Source organism: Zosterops lateralis, assembly GCF_965231275.1.
Source record: "Zosterops lateralis genome assembly, chromosome: 7".
Classification (NCBI taxonomy): domain Eukaryota; kingdom Metazoa; phylum Chordata; class Aves; order Passeriformes; family Zosteropidae; genus Zosterops; species Zosterops lateralis.
In genome coordinates this window covers 38600085-38622927 of record NC_139767.1, presented here as the reverse complement: position 1 = coordinate 38622927, position 22843 = coordinate 38600085, and the positions used below count along the sequence as shown (strand labels likewise).

Below are 22843 nucleotides of genomic sequence, written 5' to 3'. Positions count from 1 at the left end.
CTGGAAGAACTTCCCAAAGGTCCATTTCCCTGCAGACTGAGGGCTCCAGGTTGAAGCACAGGCTGCACCTGCCAAGGGCAGACTTTGGGAACCCCAGAAGTAAAAGCTGCTCGATATTTCAATACAAAGTGACAGCAAAAACATTAAGTCCATTTGCACAAAAGGCAGAAGAGACGTGACCCAAAGTTAAGTTAAGATCTGGAGAAGTGAATCACAACTAACTAGAAACAACCTGTCAAATTATTGAGACACAAATAGGAACCTAATGCTGTGCTGGATAAACACAAAATGCTGATCACCATGAAAATTGAAGGAAAAGTTGCTGAAGATCTTCCATAACACAAGATAGCAATGACATGAAGCAGTGCAGTACGTCTTACAATGCACTGAAATGCTCTGGGTGAAATCATCTGTTCTGCAGAAACTGTTGAAGCATATTAAGGTTTCACAGAGATGAATAAACAAAGAATGATATAAGGTTAAATCTCACCCTTTGCAGCACCTCTTGCAAGACAGCTCGACTTTCAAGAGTTAACGGTTCCTCACGAATAACAGCTTGCTTTTCCGGGGTTCCTAGAATAGAGCCCAGATGCCAGAGTTTAGATCCTGAAACGAAAAATCCAAATACAGCACTCCTTCAGAACCCTGAGGGACAGCCACGGATTCTGGGGCTACAGGAAACAGTGAAAAATGGCACCAAGAACAGTGCAGTGCTGGCTGGGAGAAGCAGCATTACTCCCTGAGAAAATGCCATTCTGCAGCCAGCTTAGTGCTCTAGAGAATTTTACTGCCATGGGGGAAAAAAAAAAAAAAAAAAAGTATTATAGCTGGGGAATGAAGGAAAAAAATCCCCAAACCACTGTCCAGAGTACGAGGGTGAACATCCCCAACAACACAGCAAAATAAATGAGAAGTTCAGAAAATAACAGAGACATTAAATCTGGTTCAGATGAACAACCACCCTCCATTAGAACAATGCTCTCACCAAAGAACTCTGGCATAGAGCCTTAATTCAGGATACAGTTACTGAAGAATATTTGAAGACCACTTTTAAATGCTGTACACCAAACTAAACCCAAGCCTGCTTCCATTCTCTAGACACATTCTCCGACAGCTGAGTGAGAGTCTCAAGCACACACTCAGTTGTCAGATTTGCCTTTGCCCTCCTCCGCAAGGACAGAGCAGACGTGGCCAGTGCAGGTCAGACCCACCCCAAGCCCTGCCTGAGCCCCTCTGGCCACCCTTCCCTCTGCTAAGGCTGACCCCAACAGGCTCCAGCCAGGCCCTTTATGAGTTTGCTTTGTGCACCCTCCTGATCTAATGGGAATGAACCCTCCTGTGCCCGGGGCCCGGTGAGATTTTCCTGGACAAAATGCAATTTCTCATACAAAAGGCAGTTTTGTTTGTTTGGGGTTTTTTTTCTAGGATTTGCCTTACACAGGTGATGTTCCTCACAACTCAGCACTACGATGCCAACAGCAGCAATACAGAAAACCCCTCTGGGACAGAGCAGCAGAAAAACCCACCTCCAGACTCACCAGAGAGATGACAGGAGCGCCCTCCCTGCGATGCCTGCTGAGCCAAGTGGAGCTGGCAGGGTGACCCATGGACATTCTGCGTTCACCTTTCAACAGAGTCAATACGGAAACAGAACAAATCTCTCTCGGTGTCGAGATGCCTTCAGGTGCACTTGGAGATGCTCTGGGGTGTCCTTCAGCAGCCAGAGCAGAACAGGGTTTCTACAGTGCTGTAAGTGAGAAATACAATTGAATCAGAAGAAAATAAAAGGAAGCACCTCTCCCTGTGTTTTTTATATTTAAAAAATCATGCATTAGAATTTTTTTAAGCGTTCATTCTTGCTTTTATGCAAGTGTAAGTTATGAGGACTCAGCTTCCAGCCTGAAATTGAAACAGCTCCTCAGGCTGACTGACCTCAGCCAGACCCCCAGAATCACTGAATTGTGGAAGGGAAAGCGCATCCCATTCCAGCCCCGACCCAGGGCACGGACACCTTCCACCAGATCCAGGGGCAGCCACAGCTTCTCTGGGGAACCCGTGCCAGGGCCCCGCCGCCCTCCCAGGGAACAATTCCTTCCTGATATTTAATCTAAACCGGCCTCTGAGGCATAAACTGAAAAATCACAACTAATCCTTTATAGTAAATTAAAGACCATATACATTATGTATATTAGTATAGAATAGTATATAGTATATTATATAGTATATAATATAGTATATTAGAATAGATTCCAAGTAGTATTTTAAAATATATAAGATATATTTATTATTATATATTACATTTATAATATATGTATGTAATATATTATTATATATATTAATATATTATTAATATATTTAGTAACACTGTGCTTATTACTTTTTTGCACATATTTAAACATTACAAATAAGAAACCTTCAAATAATCAGAGAATGAACTAGAAGAACTAACCTAAACAACAGAATAACAGCATTAAGAGCACAAATAAAGAAATGAACACAGACTCTAAAATAATATGTTCTCTTAAAATTGTGCCAAAAAAGCCAAAGCACACATGAGAAAGATAAAGGTGAAAAAATGAATAAAAAAAAAAAAACCCCACGGCCTGGAGACCACCACCACTAAACACTGAGCTTGCCCAGAAAAGCATAAAGTAATTACTATTCCAAACGAAAATAACCAAGATCAAAAAATAAATATGTACGAAGAAAGTCTGTAAGACATTATGCATATGTAAAACCTCAGAAAATAAGAAAAGGGCCAAATCCAGCCCGGAACTGCCCTTGGCTCGTTCGGTTCGGCTGAGGGGGGGCGACGTTCGGGGACACTCGGCTGGGTTCGGCTGTTCGGCGATTTCCGTCAGCCGTCGGCTATTCTCGGCTGTTCGGGGAAACTCGGCGATTTCCGTCAGCCGTCGGCTATTCTCGGCTGTTCGGGGAAACTCGGCGATTTCCGTCACTTCCCGGCTCTTTCCGATTGCTAAGATCATTACGTCACTTTTGCCACTCCCCGCCGCCATCTTTAAAAGGTCAGGCGCAGCGAGCCACGCCGCCATCTTGGTTGTGGCACACTTAAGGCCCCCATCGGTGTCTAAAACAGACGCCTGACTAAAATGTCTACCCTGAACCCGGCCGCGGCGCGGCTGAACCCACAGCGCGTGTCCGTACATCTGGAAAAGCCACAGAAAATTGTCCCCGGGCGGCGCCATGGTCGGGATTTTTATGCAGGCAGTCAGATAGACACACATGGGGTTCTCTCTGTTTCCCGCCCTTTTGGACGCCATCTTTAGAAGGTCAAGCGCTCCGAGTCGCGGCGCCATCTTGATTGTGGCATACTTAAGGACTCCATAGCCGTCTAACACAGGCGCCTGACTAAATCCAACAACCTGAACCCGGCCGCGGCACGGCTGAACCCACAGCCCGTGTCCCTACACCTGGAAACACCAGGAAAAATTGTCCCGGGGTGGCGCTGTGTTCAGGATTTTTATGCAGGCAGTCAAAAACACACACATCGGGTCCTCTCTGTTTCCCGCCCTTTTCGCCGCCATCTTGAGAAGGTCAAGCGCCGCGAGCCGCGCCGCCATCTTGGTTGTGGCACCCCCCCAAATGTCCCCCTCGGCTGCTCGCGCAGGCGCCTGATCACATGCCTCCCAAACACTGCCGTGGCGCCGCTTAGCCCCCATCCCGTGTCCGCGCACCTGCGTATGCCGCGGAAAACTCGCTCCCGGGCGGCTCCGTGGTCCAGGTCGCGCGCAGGGAGCCGGCTGCCAGGTGTCTGGGTGCTCGCATTTGTTTTCCGGCCTTTTTGGCCGTGATCTTTCGGCGCTCGGGTGGCAACACTGCCCGTGAGCTCAGCCCGGGGCTGCTACGGCGGAGAACTGCAGTACCGCTTTTTATCCACGAGATGGCAGCATTGCCGCACAGTTCACAGCCCGGGGCTGCTACGGGCACGGGGGAGAACTGCAGTACCGCTCTATATCCACAGGATGGCAGCATTGCCTTACAGATCACAGCCTGGGAGAGCGCTGCAGTACCGCTTTTTATCCACAGGGTGGCAGCACTGCCACAGGGAGCGGAGGCAGAAAAGAACGTGGCCAAAATTCCCCTTCCAAATATCCCTGAAAATAAAGGCCCCAAAAGACCCCCAACCACAACAACTACGAGAACCCCGCCATCAACCGAGCCAAAACCAAAAAAGCCTTCATTTTAGGCTACACTTCAATATTTCTTCTATTTCTTATTTGGATATTTCTATTAATTATTACTATTTATATATTATATCATGTACATTATATTCCATATATTTTACATATCGTAATATATGGAACATGTAAGAATATTGATTGCATCTATTGATATTATTTTTTGTATTTTATACTTCTCTTTTTGTTACTTTTTTTTTTCAATTTCTGTTTACTTGTTGCTATTTTAAATTATATGAATTCATTAACCAAAGACATTAGAACCACACTTAATTAGAATTGAAGGACCCTGGTTTTCTAAGGGGTAAATATTTAATCTTAATTAAAATAATAAACACGCTTTTGGGGAGGGGGGAATTGTTTGGGGGGGGTTTTGTTCTGGGTTTTTCTTGTTTGCTTAGTTTTGGATTACTAGGCTAATAAACAAGGAGGTTCAGAGAGCTAGAAAATAAAATGTTTAATTTTATTGCTACCTCTGAAAACCACCTCACATCCAGTTACTCCTGGTAATACTGTGCATGGGGAGAACGAGAGCTGAAAGGAAAAAAAGGGCACCACAGTCTTTACACCTTTCTCTGTTAAAGCTTTTTAATTCAGCAGAAAATAGAGAGGTTTTTTGCTAACTGCACTCTCAATTATATCCAAGGAGGACATTTTTCAACTTCTTTCTTGCCAACAGCCAAACTTCCACAGACTCAGTAAGAAAAAAAAAAAAAAAAGAACAAAGAAAACATAAAAAATATGTAGAGGGGAAAAATAGGATAAACAAGTTAAAGGTTTCTGTGTAGAAGTCCACCAGAAGGGTGGACAGTGTGCAGAGAATGGGAGTCTCCCGGAACAGAGAATGGTTGGTCTTTATTCATGTTATTCTTTATTCTTTTTATATTAAAGTGTGGCACAAATGAATTTAGTGTTCTTTGATGTCAGTCTTTTCCTGGTTTTTCTCTCCTGTCGGGCCAAACTTGCAAATACATAGTATTTTAAAAAGGAAAAAAAAAAAAAAAAAAAAAAAAAAAAAAAAGTAAATAAACTGAAAAAAAGTTTTAAAAATTTAAAAATACAAATAAAAAATAAAAAAAAACCCCATAAAAATTAAAATAAAAATCTAAAAGTAATATAAAATAAAGTAAAAATTAAAAAAATAGAAAAAATATAAAAACTTTTAAAGAACACAAAACAACAGCTGGACTGGGATAAGGCCTTCCAGGGGCTTTGCTTCCTACTGGCTCTGTCCTTTTTTACCAACTACCTGCAAGAGGAAAAACAACAGGGATAAAGTTTCAAACAGGATCTCCTTGGTTGAGGCACTTCAAAATAAGATTTTTAACAAAAAAGTCGGCCAAAAAAAGAGTCTCAAAATCAAGGTATAAGTCTCACAGCTATTTTAAAAACAAAGCAGTCTCTGGTGTGCGTAACTTGCCAGCCCCACATGTTTTCAATTGTTACCATTTATTTTCACAAGTTGATGACTAAAACCTTGTAGAAACCTAAAAAAAAAAAAAAAAAAATCCAGGACAAAGCCAGGCATTTTCCCAAGCCCCCTCAGTGTGGAGCTGTGTCAGCCCCAAGTGTTTGGTCCCCCAGCCCAGCCCAGAGCAGGCTCCAGCTGCTCCCCAGGGGGGGTTACTAAGGGACTCACTTGTTTGGAGCTGTAAATGCCGGTGTCCTGCACTGAAGTGCCAATAAATGTGAGATATGGGACTCTTCTTGAACAGTGACTGACCTTCTCAGGGGAGCCCCCTCACACAGGATGGGCCACTCTGCCATGGATTTAATCCAACTGCATCTGAAACAAAGTCAGGACAAAAGTCAAAGTGCTGCAAGATAACTTGACAGCTCCAGACACTTTGTGTCAATCTAGGGATACCCTCTACAGGACAACTACACCCTACATGACAAATTTCAACTCCCCAGGACTTGTCCCATTCCCCCTACACCCAGACTGAGCAACAAGGCAGAGCAGCTCCAGCCAAACACACCAACACCCGTGACACAGGACAGGACAAAAGCGGGGACACAACAGAGACAGAAATATCTGGGCAAGAAGAATGACCCTGAGGACCGAGAGAACTCGCAATGAGATGACCGAGGTAAGACCCATGGGGAGCTGACCAGGCTCAGAGAACCCTGCAGGAAGAAGATGCCAACGGGATCACTGATCCCAAGAAACGCAGGGATGGATGCCTGAGAATCCTAAGGTCAGACTCATCTACCTATCCCTGCATTCTGACAAGACCTAACCTGCCTGAATGGATGGTGGCAGTGCACAGCTGTGGATACAGCTCAGAACAAGACCTGGAAAGGCACCAGCCTGGATGGTTGTGAAGAGAGATGGATTCTGATGTGTGTCTGAGCACCCGAGTCAAAGTCACCTGGCTGAGGAATGCAGAGATCAGAAATGCTAAGATTGATGCCAGGGGTTTTAAAAGGCCCCTTGAAGGGCAAAGGGAAAAGACATGAAAGATATGAGATGCTCCAAAACCACAGAGTGCACAACAGACAAGTGACACGACGTGCCCTGGGACTGCTCTGCCCTGCACACCTCAGCACTGATCAAAAATGAGACCTTCCCTTTACACAGCCTAAGGGGTCACAGCTTGGACATCCCCATCTCCAAACCTGATTCACAAAACCCCTCCTGGTGACCCTTGACCCCACATCCCGCTTTCATCCCCTCGGTGACTCCAAGCCCTCCACTTATCTCTCGGATGTCTGGGGATGGGAATTCACATTGGGTGCCAAAGAAGGTCACCTCTCCCTCTGGGAGACTCCTGCTGTCACTGGGCTGTTGTCTCTCAGTCAGCTACAATAAAGAAAACCAAATAGCAAAGCATAATCTCACCAGCACATCCCCCAAAACCTGGCAATTCTGCTACTCCCCCTCTCCTAAGCATGCCTGGGTCCTTGGGCAGCACACTTCAGCTGTGCTCAGAGGCTGACTCTTGCAGTGCCAAGGTCTTAGAGACATTATTGGTCCTGAGCCCACCCACCACAGCCTCCACTAGGGGTGTGAGCAACCCCAGTTAGAGCAGGAAAGAAATGCAGGCTGGACATCCCCAGTGAACCCAAACCCTGTGGACTCTGCCCCCCACTATCACTTCCTGCCTGGCCCTTGCCTTGGGCTTACTGCCTGCACCTCTCAGGGCTTCTGGCATTGTCCTGCATTAGGATTGCTGCCTGCACCTGCTCTCAGGGAAACACAGTGTTGGTAGCAGTGCTGTGAGGGCTGGTACACCTGTACTCTGACTTGTATCCCAGCCTGTACCCCTGATTTTCACTGTGTGCTCTCTAGCCTGTGAGTCCTTTACCTCTCAAGCCCTCCCTCAGCCTTCAGCCTCTGTAGGTCAATGCTGAAGTGCTCTGCACCCTCCTGCTGAACCCTACTACCCTACACCCTGCAACCCAGGATGCTCCTGGGACACGGATCCCAGGATGCCCAGGCGGGCAAGGCCAAGAATCTCCCCCCACTGCACCCTAACCCTGTGGACTCTCAAAGACTAAGACGACCAACAGTGCAAATCTTGCTAGAATGCAGAGATGGGTTGGGACTGCCCTGCCTGGCCAAGGCTCAGGTGATGCTAAGGAGAAACCCTCTCCCTTTACTCCTGAGGGGTCCATCCCACTAGGGCCCTCTCCTCCTCTAAGGTAACTTTAAATTGCCTCCTGGGACTGAAAAGGTTTTTCCCCTTCTCCCAACCACCAGCCCCAACACTTTGCTTTTGGAATACGAGGGGACAAAATCCATCCTGGACAGAAATGAATGTGTTGGCACCGTGGATTTGAAGACGTTCTCTGCATCCACCTTGGTGCTGCCATATCCAAACTCCAGCTGTGCACCTCCTCACACTACCTGGGACCACAGAACAGAAAATGTGACTATTCCCCTCCAGAAGAGTCATCCCTGGGTCTCCTCTGCACCGCTGTCCCACCTCCCCCTCAGATCTTCACCCCACTCCAGAGGCTGCCCAGAGTGAACCCAGCAAAAGGAAAAGGGACACACTGAGCACAGCACTCACCTCTGGGCCACCTGCCCAAGTGCCAACTCACCCCCTCCCTCTATTCCTTGGCACACCTGGGGCAGCAGCAGCACCGACAAAGAAACAAAAAAGGAAAAATCATGCTGAGTTCCTGTGAAACAGCAACCTCCCTGCTCTGGCTGAAGCGGGACACAAGTGAACCTTAATGTTGCACCCATCTGCCCTCCTCTGGCATCCTGGGTCAGCACATCTGCCAAAGGGACCACCTAAAATAAAACAAAACTGACCAGTGAATGCTTAGAGTAGAACCAGAAGTGAGACTTCAGCAGTAGCAACTGCTTCTGTCCACCCATCACTGCTCACCTCGTACACTTCACCTTAACTGCAGAGATCCAGCCTTACCTCCTAAAAATAAAGACAAAGAGCAGTGCTGTAACATGGCCACCATTTACACCTCCCCTGCAAACACAAACAGTGCCTGACCTTCTCAGCGAAGCCCCCTCACCCAGGATGGGGCACTCTGCCATGGATTTAATCCATTGGCACCTGAAAGAAAGTCAGGACAAAAGTCAAAGTGCTGCAGGAGAACTTGACAGCTCCAGACACTTTGTGTCGACCTCACTCTTTTTACTCCTGAGGGGTCCATCCCACAAGGGCTCTCTCCTCTCTAAGGTAACTTTAATTTGCCTCCTGGGACTGAAAAGGTTCTTCCCCTTCACCCGACCACCATCCCCAACACTTAGCTTTTGGAATACGAGCAGACAAAATCCATCCTGGACAGAAATGAACGTGCTGGCTCTGTGGATTTAGAGACGTTCCCTCAGTGCTGCCATATCCAAACTCCAGCTGTGCACCTCCTCACACTACCTGGGACCACAGAACAGAAAATGTGACTATTCCCCTCCAGAAAAGTCACCCCTGGAGCCCCTCTGCACCCCTATCCCGGCCCCCCCTCAGATCTTCACCCCACTCCAGAGGCTGCCCAGAGTGAACCCAGCAAAAGGAAAAGGGACACACTGAGCACAGCACTCACCTGGGGGCCACCTGCCCATGTGCCAACTCACCCCCTCCCTCTATTCCTTGGCACACCTGGGGCAGCAGCAGCACCTACAAAGAAACAAAAAAGGAAAAATCATGCCGAGTTACTGTGAAACAGCAACCTCCCTGCTCTCACTGAAGCAGGACACAAGTGAGACTTAATGTTGCACCCATCTGCCCTCCTCTGGTGTCCTGGCCCAGCACATCTGCCAAGGAGACCCCCTAAAATAAAACAAAAAAAGACCAGTGAATGCTTAGAGTAGAACCAGAAGAGAGACTTCAGCAATAGTAACTGCTTCTGTCCACCTATCACTGCTCACCTCATCCACTTCACCTTGACTGCAGAGATCCAGCCTTGCCTCCTAAAAATAAAGACAAACAGCAGTGCTGTGACGAGGCCACCATTTACACCTCCCCTGCAAACACAAATAGTGACTGACCTTCTCAAGGGAGCCCCCTCACCCGGGATGGGGCACTCTGCCATGGATTTAATCCATCTGCATCTGAAAGAAAGGACAAAAGTCAAAGTGCTGAAGGAGCATTTGACAATTCCAGACACTTTGTGTCACTCTAGGAATACCCTCTACAGGCCAACTACACCCTACATGACAAATTTCAACTCCCCAGGACTTGTCCCATTCCCCCCACACCCAGACTAAGCAACAAGGCAGAGCAGCTCCAGGCCAAACACACCAACACCCGTGACACAGGACAGGACAAAAGGGGGGACACAACAGGGACAGAAATATCTGGGCAAGAAGAATGACCCTGAGGACCGAGAGAACTCGCAATGAGATGACCGAGTAAGACCCATGGGGAGCTGACCAGGCTCAGAGAACCCTGCAGGAAGAAGATGCCAACGGGATCACTGATCCCAAGAAACGCAGAGATGGATGCCTGAGAATCCTAAGGTCAGACTCATCTACCTATCCCTGCATTCTGACAAGACCTAATCCACCTGAATGGATGGTGGCAGTGCACAGCTGTGGATACAGCTCAGAACAAGACCTGGAAAGGCACCAGCCTGGATGGTTGTGAAGAGAGATGGATTCTGATGTGTGTCTGAGCACCTAAATCAAAGTCCAATGATATCAGTGCCTGTTCAAGGAACAGGGAGATGTTAAGAACAATGCCTGGGGTCTCCAAAAGACCCCTTGAAGGGTTAAGGCAAAAGACCCACCACACAGGAGACACAAAAGACACAGAGTGCACAACAGACAAGTGACATGACGTGCCCTGGGACTGCTCTGCCCTGCACACCTCAGCACTGTGAGACCTTCCCTCTCTGTGCCCTAAGGGGTCACATCTTGGACATCCCCATCTCCAAACCCGACCCAAAAATCCCTCCCAGTGACTCCCAACCCACACCCCACTTTCACTCCCTCTGTGGCTTTGAGCCCTTCACTTATCTCTGGGATGTCCAGGGATGAGAATCCACATCAGGGGCCAAGGAAGGCTGTCTCTGCCTCTGGGAAATTCCTGCTGTCTCAGTCAGGTGCCATAAAGAAAACCAAACATCCACGGATGATCTCAGCAGGGCTGTTGGGTGAGAGGATCTCAGTGTGAGACAAGTGACCACCTGAAACACACAAACAATAATGGATGCTTAAATTTGTACCAGAAACACCACTGCCCTAACCACACAAATATATCCATTTTAGAAAACAAAACACAAACAAAAGTCCATTAAAAAAAAGCCAACTCTTATTACTCCTAGTCCATTTTCCAAATATAATAAAAATAACCCCATCTCCATTCTCCTCAAAAAACCTCTGAAATATACACCCAGAACACCCCCAACTGAAATACCTGCCTCTAACCACATAAAAAGTAGAAAACTTATATTCCTTGACCTATAGAAATTTATTAACCTAGCACGTCAAAAACACAGAATTTTAAATCCTTAGTCCACACCAGCACACCATATACACCAATCCCATCACTACATACCAAATCAAAGCCTATTATCTATTACTAACATAACAAAAAAAGCCTCAACCTTTAACTGCAATAAAACTTCTAATGAAAAATAAAATAATTTCATTATAACTAAGCAAAAACTTCAAACAAACTTCCTCCAAAATAAATAATTTAAACACCAAAAACCCTCAAACATTTAAAATAACTACTTCAAAAATGCCTTCAGTACTTTCAGACTGATTTTGAGAGCAAAGCAAGGAAAGAAAAAGCACGCAGCCTGTTTTAAGAAAACAGTGTTCATTCCTGTGCATTCCCTGTCCACTGTATTCAGCCCAAGCACAGACAGACTGCAGCACACAGATCTCCTTTGCGCTTAGTTAGTTTTAGGGCAGAGAAGTTCCTTGCACTGATTATTTCCCCTTTTTCTTTGGGCTCATTAAACCTGCTGCAGACTGAAAAACCCAGAGAAGCACCGAGAGCTGCACCTGCAGCCACGGGGCCTGGACCTCAGCATTTTATCAACACCAGAACAGCGGATAAGAGACCAAAGGAGATGAGCTACAGCCACAGCAAGGGCTTTCTGAATTTACCATCACCCTTCAGAAAAACAAAGTGTTTTATTATTTTATGTTATTTATTCTTTATGCTTGTGACCACTTTGTTTGTTAAATAAATAGTTTTTTCCATTTCTTCCTAAAGAAATTCTTTCACAAACCAATTGAAAAGAGAGACCATTTTGCTTTACTCTCTAAAAAAAAAAACCCTATTCAAAAGTTTCCTCCCAGGTTTACCCTAAACCACAACAACAAACAAATCAATCCACAAAAATAAAAACAGCACAAATATACTTCAATTAACAGCACCAAAACCAATTATTCCTAACTCAATGAACCCATAATACCTCAGAACCATCAAAACAAACAGACCACCTATAAATACACACAAAACCAAAAGATCCATTTGGCTACAAACAATATCCCCTAAATTATCCAAAACTATAAAACATACACTGTAGTCAAGCATGCTAAATAAACAAATCCCATAAAACAATAATCTAATTATAAAAATTAAGAAACCCTAAAAAATGAACTACATCACACCACCTCAAACCCACTAAAACAAACACAACACCCTTGCCATGATAAAAGCCATGACTAAATAAATAAAAACCTCCCCTACACCTCACACCACAGCCAACTACACCACTGTAAACCTTAGAAAACAAACTCTTGAAAAACACAATATCCCCCAAAAACGATTCAGTAACAAAACTCAGTTCAAAAATACTCTGACCATGTGAGCTATGAAACCAAACATGAAATAAATACACCACATATCCCTCATCACACCACCTACAAACAGAATAAAGCTACACAATAAATCATTAAAAACCACCAAACAGAAAAAAAACCAGCTCTACCCAACCTGAATCCCTCTATACAACACACAAAACCCCAATAACACATTTCAGAAGTCTCTTTAAAAAAGCTACTTAAATTAGTTCTACCTCAAATACAAACAAACTCACCCATGAGGTTACCGTCACTCAAAAACCAAATTACTCACAATAAATAATACCAAAAAAGTCAGACAAAACACTACACACCACCTAAGAACCTCATATTGAAAAGAAGCCACATAGAAGGGCCACTATTAATTAAAATTCAAGGAGAAAAGAAAATCTCGCCACTTTAAACACAGATAACAACAGAAAAAAAGGAGTTTCTCCAATCAATTTGAACTCCTTTTGTCTCCATAACTCCTTTTTCTTCTGGGAGCACCGGGGAGGGATTGGTGAGACGAAGCTGAAAAGGAAAAATGTCCCCCCAATAAACCCGCACTGGGTTATCTACCTGTTTGGTACAAAGGTTTGTCCCTTGGCGCTTCCCGAGGAAATGCTCCAAATCCAAATGATCTTGTAGTCTCTCCATGAATCACACCCAGAACCTCAGGATAAAGTCCTCACTCCTCACAGCTCGATACTGAATTGAGCTGAGGCTCCCCTTTTAAACAGCCCCCGGCTGGAACCGCCCCCTCGTTATCCATCACAGCTGCACCTGTGCCTGCTCTGTCCCCCCTCACTGTTCCCAGCTCACACCCGGCGCTGCTCTCTCCCCTCCCCATCCTGTGGCATCTCTCACCTGCAGCTGCTGCCCGTCCGAGGGTGAGGGCAGAGGGGACTTGCTGTTCATTCCCGAGACGGTTCATTGTCTGCACCTGACACGATGGGGCACCGGGCTTCCCTTGCTGTGGATAAGGACCCCTCTTCTCCTGCAGGTGCCCGAGGCTGAAACGGGGATTCCACCCCCGAAAATCCATATGCCTGAGGATCATAATTCCCAAGGAAATTCCCCAGAAATCGTTACCCTTCATTTGAAATATTTCCTTTGGAATCACTCCTGACTTGTCCTTCTGTGGAAGCGTTTCAAACATTCATTGGAGAGTTGAGGAGCCGAGTTGGCTTGTTTATGACTTGGCTGACAAGCCCAAACAAAACCCAAACACCGAGAACTCCAGCACTGCTGGCCCCGCCCCCTGGAACGCCCGGCCCCGCCCCCGGCCGCCTCTGGGCCCCGCCCCCAGCTTCTTCAAGTCCCATTTAACCAGAATGATTTTCTGGGGGCAGGAGCACCCAAAGCCAGCAGAACTGACCTTAATCACTTTTGGGGGATCTCTCTTTTCTTCCTCACCAAACTTCCACTGTCAAAACCCAGCCTGAGGCTCATCTCCCCATCCCCTCAGTCTCTCCAAGGACCTCGGCTTGGATTTCCCAATCCAACGAGGCAGAAATCCTGCTGTCCTTATTGTATATCCTAATTGCAGTAATTGCTTAAGAAATAATTGAAAGATATTAAAAGAATGAAGAGAAATTAAACAAGAGCTGCCTGCACCAAGGGCCATCCAAGGGTTGCTAAAATCCCTTACCAATCCCTTGGCCCTTGGGGAGGGGGACCGGATTCCTCACCAAAGCTGGTGGGAAGGAAAGGGGAGTTGCCAGGCCCACCCCCAGGTGTTTAGAGCAGAGTTGGGGCTCCCCAGCCGTGTCCTAGCTTGGGACTAGGCGGAACAGCTTGTCCCTTTCTCCCCGGGAGCCCCATCCCCAGAATGAGGTAAGTGATGCAGGGGCAGCCTGAGCTGGAGATGACAGGAGTAGGAGGGGGGTGACCCAAAGTATCCTTTCCCCCTGTGTAGGGGTTGAGAGGACAGAAACCATCCTTCCTGGTCAGGTCTGAAATCCAAAAGCCGTTACCTGCATTAGTGCTGATGCATCTGACAGGAACAGGGATAGGACAGTGTAATATTAGTGTGGAGGGGGCGTCAGGAAAACCCAGCTTGAATATCTTTTTTCCTAGTGCTGCTTCCTGGAATTTTTTTCCCGTCTTCGCCTTCTGACTGGTCTTTTCCCAGCCGCAGCCTGTCACCGTACTTCATGCTCAAGACCTTATTTCAGCTTTTGTCCCTCCCACACATCTCCAGCCTTCAGCTTTTGGACCTATGGACCCCTCCCTGACACACTGATTGTCCTCTGCCATTAACAATCTCTATCCCACCTCTCTGCTGATTTCATGTGTTCAGAGTTCAGGTGTTCAGCAGTTCTAGAAAGCCCTTCCCAGCCCCAGAGTTTTCAGCTCTTGACCCACAAGCTTTATTTCACGGCCAGCCCGGTTCTTCCACCTCCACATTCATTTTTTCTGCCTGTCTTCTCCAAGTGTAGCTGCCCCAGGTTGAGACAACAGGGTCCTTTTTTTTGTCTCTAGTTGTGCGGTTTCAGCTTCAGCTCTAGAAATGCTATTCCACCTCCATCCCATTAATCTTTATTCCATTACCAACCCCTGGGCACGTGTCCCATTTCACAGTCGCTTCCCAGGTCTACACTCATTATCCCCTTTGAACTGTGATTGCAATTGCAGCACTGCAGTGCCCAGTGATTTCAGCTTCAGGCCCACAAGCTTTATTTCACTGCCAGCTCTTCTGTTTCACTTCTGTCTCCACATCTTCCCAGCAGTGGCACAAAATGCTGCTTCTGGTTCTCAGAGTACGATTTTTGCTTTTACTCTAGCTTTGTGTTGTTTCACCTCAGCTCCTGTTCCCATAGCCCAGCCCCAACCTGCCAATCCTTTCTGCAGCAACAGCTCTCCAGTCCCTACCCCAGCCCTTACAGCGATTTCAGCTCCAGCCCGCAGTTCCCGTCCCGGCTCCATATTCCCCAGAGCAGCCCCCCAGGGGTTTTACCCCAAAGCCTACCATCTTTGTGTCTCCTCCAGCTCTGCTGTCTCAGCTCCAGCTCCTCAGCTTCCCACTGCCTGCAGCTAAAACTGCTACTGCTTCTCACTGCAGCCCGGGGCTGTTGATAAGGCCACAAGTCAGTCATTGTCATCACTTCAATGTCTTTAGGAGTTGTATCACCCACCCTCCTGGGTTCTCAACCTTGGGGACACTTGAAGCCCGAAGGCCAACATGTATCTCCCCCCTTCCCCTGGGTCTCAGGCCAGCACTTATCCGAAGGCCCTCCAGCTCCCCCAGGCAGCACCAGGGGCTGGAAAGAGCCACTGGGCCCCTGCTCCCTCATCCCAAAAGGTGTCCACGGGTTGGTTCTCAGGGCCTGGAGCCCTCCGAGCCCCCACAGCCTCAGCCTCTGCTGGGTACCACGGGGCAAGGGCTGGTAACCCTCCCCGGCATCTCCTGCAGGCCCTGAGCTGCAGCTCCATCCCCTTCTCCCGTGGGGAGAACCCTCCAGCCCCAGCATTTCCACTGTTCCACACTGTTTTGGGCCTGCCTCTAGTGCCAAGGGCTTTATTCCACATCCTGGGGCTTTCTGTCTCTACTGGGCTCACAACTGCTGTTTCAGCCCTAGCCCTACAACCTTTACTGAATTAACATCAGATATTTAGAAAAAAAAAAAAAAAAAACACAAAAAAACCCCCCAAAAAACAAAAAGAAGAAAAACAAAGAAACAAACAAAAACCAAACAAACAAACAAAAAAAAAAAACCCAAAACAAAAAAAAAAAAAACCACAAGCCAAAAATAATGCATTGAAACAAGCAAAATAATGAAAAGATGCAATAAATATGAAAAACATAGTTACTTCTAATAAAAGCAAAATAAAATAAGAAAAAGTGCAAAAACTGCAGCTTTATTTCTGATCCGGTAAACACGGCTTTAAATCCAGAAGCTACAGAAGCGCTTCTCGCCGGCCCCTGGTAGCCACAGCCGGTCCTCCTGCGCCGCACCAGGCCCCGCACCAGGCCTCCGGCCGCCCTGGGTACGGCTGGCGCCACTGCCCCAGGACACCGGCGGCCCCCAGACACTGGCGCAGGCGGGCGCAGGCGGACGCGGGAGTCGCGTCCGTGCTCACCCTCGCTCCCCGGGCCGGCAGCTGCGGACATCCCGTCCCGGCGCAGCGGCGCTCCTCTCGACCGACCTCCCGACCGACCGCGCAGCTCCAAACGCCGCTCCCCGTCCCGCCGCCGGACTGACGCCCCCGGCCCCTCAGAGCGCTATTTATGTCCCAGGGCCGGCCAGCTCAGCCAATCACAAGCGGATGCAGCGCCGGCCCCGCCAATCCCTGTTGAGGAAGCGCCGGCCAGGTCAGCCCAACCAATCACAAGCGGAGGCAGCGCCGGCCCCGCCAATCCCAGCTCGGCTCCGCGAGCCCCCCCCCCGCTGTCCCCTCACGGTCCCGCTCCCGCCAGGGCCGGCGGATCGGGGCCGGGGGGTTCGGGGCCCGGGCTGAGGGCGCGGCGGCGTTGCGGTCGCGATCGAGACCGGGAGCGCTGCGGGCGGCAGGAGCCGCTCCTGCTCCGCCGGCAGCCGGCGCTGCGCCGGCGCCCTGCCGGGGCTCCGGGCACGAGAGGACGGCGGCGGCGATTCCCTGGTGCCGACAGGGCCGGGCCGGGCCGCGGGGAACCCCCGTGCCGGCCCCGGGACCCCCCAAATCCCGCCGCTCCCCGCGGTGCCGGGGAATCTGTTTCCAGCATAGGCAGAAAAATCTCTACGAGAAACCTCAAAACTCGAGGACACGGGGTCTGAGGGGAGAGCGGAGATTCTGGTATAATTTCAAAACGCATTGGGAAAAATAAATCTATGGAACAGCTCATTTCCTCTCTATGGAAACCTCAGAAGTAAAAGCTGCTCGGCCAATTCCATAAAGCATTCCAAAATCAGGGTCCTGGGGAGCGACGTTCGGGGCAACTCGGCTGGGTTCGGCTCTTCGGGGAAACTCGGCGCTTTCCCTCAGCCGTCGGCTCTTCTCGGCTGTTCGGCAACACTCGGTCGTTCTCGTCACCCCCCCGGCTCTTTTCGGTTGCGAGTAGCATTACGTCGAGCCGCCATCTTGGTTGTGGCACCCCCTTAAGGCCCCCGTCGGTGTCTAACATAGACGCCTGACTAAATCCAACAACCTGAACCCGGCTGCGGCGCGGCTGAATCCACAGCCCGTGTCCCTACATTTGGGGAAACGACAGATAATTTGGTCCCGGGAGGCGCCGTGGTCGGGGTTTTGTGCAGGCAGTCAACTAGACACACACGAGGTCCTCTCGTTTTTCCCGCCCTTTTCGCCGCCATCTTTAGAAGGTCAAGCGCCCCGAGCCGCTCCGCCATCTTGGTTGTGGCACCCCCCCCCCCCCCCCCACCCCCCAAATGTCCCCCTCGGCTGCTCGCACAGGCTCCTGACTACATCGCCTGCCCGAACACTGCCGTGGCGCCGCTTAGCCCCCATCCCGTGCCCGCGCACCTGCGTACGCCGCGGAAAACTCGCTCCCGGGCGGCTCCGTGGTCCAGGTCGCGCGCAGGGAGCCGGCTGCGACCTGTCCGAGGTCCTCGCATTTTTTCCCTCCCTTTTGGCCGTGATCTTTCGGCGCTCGGGCGGCAACACTGCCCGTGAGCTCACAGCCCGGGGCCCTCGGGGACCGGCACAGGGGAGAGTTGCAGTACCGCTTTTTATCCACAGGATGGCAGCATTGCCTTACAGATCACAGCCCGGGGCTGCTACACGCCTCGGGAAGGAGCTGCAGTACCGCTCTGTGTCCACACGGTGGCAGCGCTGCCGCACGGAGCGGAGACAGAAAAGAACGTGGCCAAAATTCCCCTTCCAAACATCCCCGAAAATAAAGGCCCCAAAAGACCCCCAACCACAACAACTACGAGAACCCTGCCATCAACCAAGCCAAAACAAAAAAAGCCTTAATTTTAGGCTGTATTTCAAAGTTTCTTCCATTTCTTATTTTGATATTTCTATTAATCTTTACTATTTATCTATTAAATCATGTACATTATAGTAGGTATATTTTACATATTATAATATAGGGAACACGTAAAAATACTTAGTGTATCTATTGATATTATTTTTCTTATTTTATAGTTCTCTTTTTGTTACTTATATTTTTCTTATTTTTGTGTATTTTTTTTCAATTTGTGCTTCCTTCTTTATATTTTAAACTATATGAATTCATTAACCAAACACATCAGAAAGACAGTAATTAGAATTGAATGACCCTGGTTTTCTAAGGGGTAAATATTTAATCTTTATTAAAATAATATGGGCACATTTTCTCTTTCTGCATGCTTTTGGGGGGTTGGGGCTGCTTGTGGGAGGTTTTGTGGGTTTTTGTTGGGTTTTTTTGTTTGTTTGTTTGGTGGTTTTTTTTGTTTTGTTTTGTTTTGTTTTGTTTTTTTCTTACTTTTGCATTTCTTGGCTAATAAACAAGGAGGTTCGGAGAGTTACAAAATAAAATGTCTGCATTGTTTTATTGCTGCCTCTGAAATACACCTCGACATCGAGTTATTGCTGGCAATACTGTGCATGGGGAGAAGGAGACCTGTTTAGGGGTTGAAAGGAAAAAAAAGGCACCACAGCTTTCTCCGTTCAGGTTTTTTAATTTAGCAGAAAATCCAGAGGATTTTTGCTAACTGGGCTCTCGATTCTATCCAGACGTCCAGCAGACAGGGCGGTCATTTCTCAGCTTCTTTCTTCCCAACAGCCAAACTTCCATATACTTGGGGGAAAAACAGTAAGGGAAAAAAAAAGGATCAAAGACAACATGAAAAAAAATTTAATTTATTTAAAATAAAATAAAATACAAAAATTTAAAAAAGAAAACTCAAAAGTTATAAAAAACGTTTAAAAAATCAGAAATTAAAGAAATAAAATCTAAAATAATAAATAAAAAATATAATTTAAAATATTTAAAAATACTAAATAAATAACATGAATGTAAAAACTGAAATAATATCCATATATTTAAAAAATTAGGAGTAATTAAGATTTTAAATAGTAATAAAGAAAAATAAAAACTAAAAAATAAATAATAAAAAAATAAGAATAAAATAAATAAACCAAAAACATTTTAAAAATACAAAACAAAGAAAAAAAAACCATGAAAACATTAACCACAATACTATATTTGACATAAAAAAGCAAAAATCAAAAAGTAAAAAAAAAAAGTAAAATAATAAATATAATAAAATATGAAACTGAATAAATGTAGCTCTCTCCTCAGGCCATTGCCTAATAGAGCTCTGGGAGCATCCTGGATTATGCAGGGATAGGGAAAACAAACCCAGTGCCTCCCAGAAAATAAGGTTTTCTAGACTGCAGGAAATCTACTGCGCTCGGCTCGTTCGGTTCGGCTGACGGGAGCAACATTCGGGGCATCTCGGCTGGGTTCGGCTCTTCGGGGAAACTCGGCGATTTCCGTCAGCCGTCGGCTACTCTCGGCTGTTCGGAGAAACTCGGTCATTTCCGTCAGTCGTCGGCTACTCTCGGGTGTTCGGTGAAACTCGGTGATTTCCGTCAGCTGTCGGTCATTCTCGGCTGTTCGGCAACACTCGGCCATTTCCGTCACACCTCGGCTATTTTCGGGTGCGAGTAGCATTACGTCACTTTCGCCCTTCCCCCGCCGCCATCTTAGTTGTGGCTGAAGCCATTTCCGGTCGAGGCGCCATCTTGGTTGTGGCACCCCCTTAAGGCCCCCGTCAGTGTCTAACATAGGCGCCTGACTAAATCCACTAACCTGAACCCCGCTGCGGCGCGGCTGAATCCACAGCCCGTGTCCGTCCACCAGGACGCGCCATAGAAATTTGGTCCCGGGCGGCGCCGTGGTCGGGGTTTTGTGCAGGCAGTCAACTAGACACACACGAGGTCCTCTCGTTTTTCCCGCCCTTTTCGCCGCCATCTTTAGAAGGTCAAGCGCCGCGAGCCGCGCCGCCATCTTGGTTGTGGCACCCCCCCAAATGTCCCCCTCGGCTGCTCGCAAAGGCGCCTGACTACATCGACTGCCCGAACACTGCCGTGGCGCCGCTCAGCCCCCATCCCGTGTCCGCCCACCTGCGTACGCCGCGGAAAATCGCTCCCGGGCGTCTCCGTGGTCCAGGTCGCGCGCAGGGAGCCGGCTGCCACGCGCCCGGGGGTCATCGCATTTTTTCCCGCCTTTTTGGTCGTGATCTTTCGGCGCTCGGGTGGAAACACTGCCCGTGAGCTCACAGCCCGGGGCTGCTACGGGTCCTCGGGGACGGGCAGGGGGAAGAGATGCAGTACCGCTTTTTATCCACAGGATGGCAGCATTGCCGCACAGCTCACAGCCCGGGGCTGCTATGAGCCTCGGGGGGGGAGCTGCAGTATTGCTTTTTCGCCACATGGTGGCAGCACTGCCGCACAGCGCGGCCCGGAGCAGAGTTGCATTTCCGCTCTGTGCCCACAGGGTGGCAGCATTTCCGCACAGCTCCGGCCGGGGCTGCCACGTGCCTCGGGTACCGGCACGGCGGAGAGCTGCAGTACCGATCTTTATCCACAGGATGGCAGCATTGCCTTACAGATCACAGCCCGGGGCTGCACGCGCCTCGGGGGGGAGAGCTGCAGTACCGCTCTGTGTCCACAGGGTGGCAGCGCTGCCGCACGGAGCGGAGGCAAAAAAGAACGCGCCCAAAATTCCCCTTCCAAACATCCCCGAAAATAAAGGCCCCAAAAGACCCCCAACCACAACAACTACGAGAACCCCGCCATCAACCAAGCCGAATCCAAAAAAACCCTTCATTTAACGCTATATTTCAGTATTTCTATTTCTTATTTTGATATTTCTATTAATCATCACAATTTATCTATTATATCATGTACATTATAATATATGGAACATGTAATAATACATAGTGTATCTATTGATACTATTTTTCATAGTTTATTGCTGTCTTTTTGTTATATTTTTCTTATTTTCTTCTATTTTTTTCTCAATTTGTGTTTACTTCTTGATATTTTAAACTATATGAATTCATTAACCAAACACATCAGAACCACAGTTAATTAGAATTGAATTACCCTGGTTTTCTAAGGGGTCAATATTTAATCTTTATTAAAATAATATGGGCACATTATCTTTCTGTGTGCTTTTGGGGAGGGGGGGTTGTTTGTGGGGGGTTTTGTTTTGGGTTTTTGTTCGCTTACTTTTGGATTTCTTGGCCAATGAACAAGGAGGTTCGGAGAGTTACAAAACAAAATGTCTACATTGTTTTATCGAGGCCTCTGAAATACACCTCGACATCGAGTTACTGCTGGCAATACTGTGCGTGGGTAGAATGAGACCTGTCAAGGGGTTGAAAGGAAGAAAAAGGACACAGACGACAACTAATGTGGCTGCTCTGAGGCTCTACCCATCTAAAGCTGTGGGGCATCAGGGTTGTAAGGCAGCTCCCCTCTGAGAGGGTTTGGTGGCAGCGTTGTTCCCAACTGGTGCGTTCGACCCTCTGCTCTTCACCAGCTCCACTGTGGTATCCCCCATGGCACTCTTCCATTTGCACTGAAGCTCGACAAGGCTGTAGGACACCAAATAAACGGATCATTTCAACCACATTTGTATGTGGAGCTCCTTAGATAACTTACCTTCGTGGAATGGTGTTTGTTACAAAGACTGAAGAAAAAAATTTAAAAATATTCTTCAAGTCATCAATTTATTAGGGTATCAGAACCAATGCTTGCAACCCTAAATATATTGAATGCATATGAAATACTGACTGCTTCACTGTATGACATTTTATTAAGCTTTACCATCTAACTCAGCGAGGAGTGAACATTTATTACTCAATTCACCTTCTTCAGAAATGAATTAGAATTAAGATTCAGAATTCACAAATGCCCGGACCTTCACTTTTCAGATGAACATCCCAGAGGTGTATTTCAACTAATTACTGAATAATACTTGTAAATACTTGTAAAAGTGTTGGCAGCAAAAGCCTAAGGTTACCAGAATGGGCACAGAAATAAGACATTTCCTTAGGATTCCATTTTCTTTCAAGTAGTACAGATGACAGACCAACTCATGTCATGCTAGCAAAGTTAACTCTAAAAATCACGAGTTAATTTCAGCTGGTAAGGCACATCCTTTCATCTGCACAAGTTAGTTTTACATAGTGTAACAAAAAATTAAACTCATGGCATTTCAACATACTGCACTCTTTGCAGATACATTGTTACTGTGGCAATTACAAAACTAACACAACATACCTGTAGGAAATACAATTCCATTACATGTATAAGAATTTATTATACCACCATTTATAGAAAGCATTTCAATCCAAAATAGTCAAAACAATCTTAAATATCTGGGTAAGAATTTATAAACATTAGTAAAGATATACCACAGACCACAATTTTCTATGTTTTCAAGTGTAAGTTCTGGTAGATATCCACATTTAAATAAAATGGACAATACTAGCGGAGA

The 22843-nt window shown here is 47.4% G+C and overlaps 1 long non-coding RNA gene across 1 annotated transcript; it reads right to left on the bottom strand.

Annotated features, from left to right (window-relative positions):
• Window positions 1-6541: 6541 nt before the first annotated feature.
• Window positions 6542-8587, bottom strand: LOC310911571. Its single transcript, XR_014590539.1, has 3 exons — window positions 8216-8587; window positions 7972-8049; window positions 6542-7002 (listed from the first exon to the last, which is right to left on the bottom strand). It is a non-coding gene; the product is annotated as an uncharacterized lncRNA (long non-coding RNA).
• Between the last annotated feature and the right edge of the window lie 14256 nt (window positions 8588-22843).